Source organism: Dipodomys ordii, unplaced genomic scaffold, assembly GCF_000151885.1.
Source record: "Dipodomys ordii isolate 6190 unplaced genomic scaffold, Dord_2.0 Scaffold14, whole genome shotgun sequence".
Taxonomy (NCBI): domain Eukaryota; kingdom Metazoa; phylum Chordata; class Mammalia; order Rodentia; family Heteromyidae; genus Dipodomys; species Dipodomys ordii.
Genome location: NW_012267230.1, coordinates 6695738 through 6701138, shown reverse-complemented (window position 1 = coordinate 6701138; position 5401 = coordinate 6695738).

Below are 5401 nucleotides of genomic sequence, written 5' to 3'. Positions count from 1 at the left end.
CGCCCCCTGGTGGTCGCCGGCGGTACCAGCGTCGGCTCGGTGGGACGGTGCAGGCCGCCGCCTCTGTGGTTGCCTGGGGACCCATCCGTGGGGTGTCCGTCCCATCCGTCCCATCGCAGCGGCTTGCGACGCCCGGAGCGGGCCCCTGCCAGAGCGACGATTCGGAAGTCAGTGCTCTCGGCTGCTGTCCGTGTCTGCAAGGCCCGGCAGCAGTCCGGGGCCGCTTGGGTGGCAGGGCCTGGGTCTCCCTGGGTCTCCAGCCTGGGAGAGAATGGCTCTGGGTGGGCAGTGGGGTACAGGCCGCCCCCCCACCCCGGGGGGCAGACTCACAGGCGCTCAGCTCATTTGGAGCGGATGGAATTTGGTGGCTCCCTCCGCGCCCTGGCTCTCCCGAGACAGGGCCACCGTTTGCCATCGGCCGTCTGCGGGGCTCGGTGTTTGTGCGTCCACTCCCCCCCCCCCAGCCTGAGCTGGCCACTGGGCACTGGCCACGGCAGTGGTTTTATTTATTAATTTAATCGTTATTTCTTTTTGCCAGTCCTGGGGCTTGAACTCAGGGCCTGGACGCTGTCTTTGAGCTTCTCTCAAGGCTAGCACTCTACCACTTGAACCACAGCACCACTTCTAGCTTTTTCTGTGTATGTGGTACTGAGGAATCGAACCCAGGGCTTCTTGCATGCAAGGTGAGCACTCTAACCACTAAATGAGCCACATTCCCAGTCTATTATTATTATTATATTATTATAATAATTATTATAATATATTTTAGCTTCACGTAAGGTCTTGCTTCTTGCCAAACAGGCACCTAGATCATGGTCTATTTTAGGTTTCCCGTCACTGAGATGGTAGGTGTACACCACCATGCCCAGCTTCTTTGTTGAGATGGAGTCTCACAGACCTCACGGCCCACGCTGGCCTGGAATCAAGATCTTCTTAATCTCAGCTTCTCAAATAGCTGAGATTACAGGTGGTGTCTGCCACTGGTGCCGGCAGCTGAGTCATCTTACCAATGACAAAGTGGATGGAAAGGCCAGGGCTTACCCCTCCCCCCCCCCAGAACAGGTAAGTAGCAGGAATAGGACCAAACTTGACTATGTCTCCCCACTTCACCCCATTCCCCTGTAAGGGATGTTTCTGGAGCTTTAGCTCCAGTTCCCTGGAGCTTTAGCATGAGTGGTGAGGTTTCAGGAAATACCTAATACAGCGTGTTCTTTTCTTTCTTTTTCTTCTTGTACCTACTGGGGTTTGAACTCAGGACCTTGAGCTTGCTAGTCAGGCACTTGACCCACTTAAGCCATACCCATATCCTCAGCTCTTTTTGGTTTTCATATAGGGTTTCCTGCTTTTGACTGGGCTGGCCTTGGACTGCGGTCCCCCTACCTACACCTCCAGTACAGCTGGAATTACGAGTATGCACCACCATGCCCAGCCCAGGTGCTTTGCACTGCAAATCACCCGCAGCTCTTATCAAAATGCCAGCCCTGGTTCACAGAGAGGAGGCTTCTGTGGGCCTCGGGGCTCCCAGGCAGCTGCTGGCCTGGGCACCACACACAGAGTCTGTGCTGCCAAACCAGTGTTTTCATTTGTTTTTTCTTCTGTCGGTCATGGGGCTTGAACTCTGGGGTCTGAGCACTGTCCCTTGAGCTCTTTGGCTCAAGGCTAGCGTTCTACCTCTTGAACCACAGCACCACTTCTGGTTTTCTGGTGGTTCATTGGAAATGAGTCTCATGGACTTTCCCACCTGTGCTGGCTTTGAACTGCCAGATCTCAGCCTCCTGAGTAGCTAGGATGACAGGCGTGAGCCACTGGCGCCCGGCCCAGTGTCTTCATTTTAAAGTGAACAAAGAAAGTCCAAGACTGTCAAGTTTGAGAACCATCATTTGCGGTACACGGATCTAGAGACGTCTCTCCACAGACAAGAGCACAAGCTCTATAGCTTCAGTGGTCTCCCAGGTGCTGCTGTAAATAATACGAGCATTTCTGGTCCTCACCAAAGCCTTGCAGGGTCCCCAGTTTCACAGATAGGAAAGTTGAGGCCTGGAAAGAGGAAATGAGCAGAAAGCTGTTGGTGTTCCCTGACAGGAAGGCCAAGGGCGGCTGCCACCACCGCCACCGCCTCCTCCTCCTCCTCCTCCTGCTCCTCCTCCTCCTCCTGCTCCTCCTCCTTCTCTTCCTCTTCCTTCCCTCCTCTTCTTCCTTCCCTCCTCCTCTTCCTCCTCCTCTTCTTCCTCTTCCAACTCTTTCCTGTCTCCCTCTCGCTGAGGGCCTAACCAAGCCAACCATGAGTGATGAGACCAGACAGGCAAGACCGAGGTGGGAGTGAGAGGTGACTGGGTTACATAAGGTCTCTGGGGACAGGGGACAGTTACGTAATGGGGTGAGGAGGGCTGGGATGGAGAAGAGAGTTGGAACGGGGGAGAACCAGGAGCAGAACCGGGGAGCAGGTTTACAGAGATGATGACAGCCGGGTGGCTCTCATTCAGGAAGAAACTAGAAGAGGATGTGGGGAGGGGCTTCTCCATCCCCCCATTTCCCTGGGACTCCTTCCCCATGAACTCTAGATGACTCTAGATGTCCCTGGGGGTATTTTATTTTAAAACATTTATCTAAAGCCAGGCGCTGGTGTAATCCTAGCTACTCAGGAGGCTGAGATCTGAGGATCGAGGTTCAAAGCCAGCCTGGGCAGGAAATTCTGTGAGACCCTTATCTCCAATAAACCACTAGAAAACCGGAAGTGGTGCTGTGGCTCAAGTGGTAGAGCGCTTGCCTTGAGCTGAAGAGCTGAGGGACAGCACCCAGGCCCAGAGTTCAAGCCCCATGACTGACAAATAAAATAAAAGAAAATAAAGTATTATATATATATATATATATATTTATCTATGTATGTACTTATTATCAATTCCTTTGCTATTTAATCAAGTTTCTGTTGCGCACAATCCCAAACTGAATACTACAGGAATCTTTGCTGCCTTAGTTCTGGCATCAATAGTAGTTTAAGTTGTTTTTTTTTTCATTCTGGTACTGGGTCTTGAACTCAGGGCCTGAGTACTGTCCCTTCTTAGCTTTTATTGATCAAGGCTAGTGTTCTACTACGTGAGCCACAGCTCCACTTCTGGCTTTCTGGTGGTAGTTCATTGGAAATAAGAATCTCACAGACTTCCCTGCCTGGGCTGGCTTCAAAGCTCAGTCCTCAGATCTCAGCCTCCTGAGTAGCTGGGATGACAGGCGTGAGCCACCAGCACCTGCATTCAAAATAGCACAAAACTCACTATCATCTCACTCATAGGAAAGGACCATGGGATATTCCTGTCATACAGACACACTTATTTATGTTACAGTACTGTACACGGAAGAACTCTACAGGAACTTCGGACTAGGACATTTTCCACTCTACCTACCTGTCTACCATAATATGCTGCTGACTTGTATTTGAAATGGTTTCCATGTCTTGTATCATAATTCAGTTAGCCAGGATGGAAAATTCAACCTGACAGCTGGGCAGGGACAGTTGTCCTGGGCTGTGGCCATGTTCCCATGTCCTTGTTGTGCCCAAGTCGCAGGACCCCCACCAAGGAGACCACCGAGAGTCAGACTTTACAGCTGTTTTAAGGTTTTATTTAGATGGGCTGCAGCTCGGGCCTCGTCCTACACTCCGACACAGCGGAGCCTAGGAGGAGAGCCCTGAGCTAAAGATTTGCAGGGCTTATAAAGGCACACAACCAACCAGGTGTTTGGATTACCACCACGTGTTGCTCTGCTAGACAGAATTTGCTGATCTTAGGTTTAGTTTAAACAATGAGTGGTCACTGCCTCAAAACTTTAACCCTTCATTCCCCCCCCCCTTGACTTATAGTCCTGAGACATAATCTTGTGGCTCCAGCCCAAAACTAAACTCCAACAGCTCTGGATCTTGACTAATCCCTCTCTGACCTTAGCCATGTTGTCTTTTGCTATTCCTGAATGGTCAACGTAAAAACAACACTCTTCTCCAGGGGCAGCACAAAGTTCCCCTTGTACTGAGTGGCTCCCAGGAGTTCTGCAAATGATCAACAATACCAATAACAATCAGTCCATTTTTCTTTTCTTGAGGTGTATGCAGAGTGGTTGGGTAGGATGCTTGGAGACTCTCCATGTTTCCCCACGGTTGTCCAGGGCAAAGGGGTCAGCTGGTCTGGCGTGGGAGCAATGGATCCAAGCAGCAATGTCGTCCACCTTAAGGGCAGTGGGTGTAGCCAGTAGCACCATGTAAGGTCCCTTCCACCATGGTTCCAGAGATCTCAAGTTGTGCCTTCGAAGAAACACCCAGTCCCCTGGTTTAAACAAATGGAGGGGGGTAGGAATAGGAGCAGAATCATATAATGCTCTAAGATGGGGCCACATACTCTTATGCACCAGCTGTAAATAGTCAAGCTTACACAGAAATTCAGTATCATCCAAATCAGCAAGCAATTCAGTCTGAAGGCTAGGAATAATGGGTGGAGGGTGTCTATACATTATTTCAAAAGGAGTAAAGCCAAGCTGATAGGGTGAATTTTTTATTCTAAACGGGGCAAAAGGAAGGAGTAATACCCAGTCTGGGCCACTCTCCAAAGCCAATTTAGTTAAGGTCTCATTTAGAGTCCGATTCATTCTTTCTACCTGCCCTGAACTCTGGGGTCTATAAGCACAGTGCAATTTCCAATCCGTCTCCAGTACCGTGGCTATTCCCTGACTTACTTTTGAAACAAAGGCCGGTCCATTGTCCGACCCAATGGTGGATGGGAAGCCATACCTGCGTAGGATTTCTTCCAGGGTCTTCTTAGCCATAACGTTTGCGGTCTCATGCTTTATTGGGTAGGTTTCAACCCATCCTGAAAAGGTGTCTACAAAAACTAGCAACTGGTTGACTGGGGGCATTGGTGAGCTGACAGGCTTTACAATTTTTAACAATGTCCTCAATGAGTTGATTTCCTTGCCTAATTTTTACTTCTGAGTGTCGGAGCAAGTTCTGCATTCTTTGGGCTCCCATGTGAGAGACCCGATGGATTCTCTTAAGAATCCCCTTGCCCAATCTTTGTGACAAGATATTTCCCCTCACCAGTTTTCCACCAGTCTTTGTTTCCTTCTCTTTCTGGGGGTTTATAGGCCATGGGAATTTTCTTTATCCATTCCAAGTCTTCTTGGGAGTACTGAGGCTCAGGAGAGAAAGCTCATGGCCCTGGGTCTACTAGAGTCAATACTTCCGCTCTGGGCTCTTCCGCTCTTAGCTGCCTGATCGGCCAAGCTATTTCCTTTGGTAATTGAATCAGTTCCCTTTTGGTGGCCAGGGCAGTGCATATTGGCAATATTTGCTGGTTTCCATAAGACCTGGATGAGGCTTAAAATTTATTGTTTGTTTATATATATATATATATATATATAT